A 337-nucleotide genomic window follows, 5' to 3' on the forward strand; every position below is an offset into this window, starting at 1 on the left:
TTCCAACCCCCACCATTCTGTGATTCCGTGAGAATGATCTGTGATGTAGTGTAAAGGGACATGGTTTAGTGGGCATAGTGGTGTTGGGTTGATGGTTGAACTTGATGATCTTAGAGGTCTTTTCCAAGCCTAATGATTCTGTGATAGCCCTGTGCATCAGAAAGGCTGAACCTTGACAAGCTGGGGACACCTTTGACCAAACCCACAAAAGGAAGAGAGTGTGCCCAGCTGGATGCCTGACAAGGTCTGACCTTGCTCTGCCCTGCTTTGCCTGACCAGATGTGAGTAGGCATATATGCCTCAGTTTCCCTGGGTGTAAAAGGGGGACAATGCCTAT

The sequence above is a fragment of the Antrostomus carolinensis genome, unplaced genomic scaffold (assembly GCF_000700745.2).
Source record: "Antrostomus carolinensis isolate BGI_N321 unplaced genomic scaffold, ASM70074v2 scaffold22966, whole genome shotgun sequence".
Lineage (NCBI taxonomy): Eukaryota > Metazoa > Chordata > Aves > Caprimulgiformes > Caprimulgidae > Antrostomus > Antrostomus carolinensis.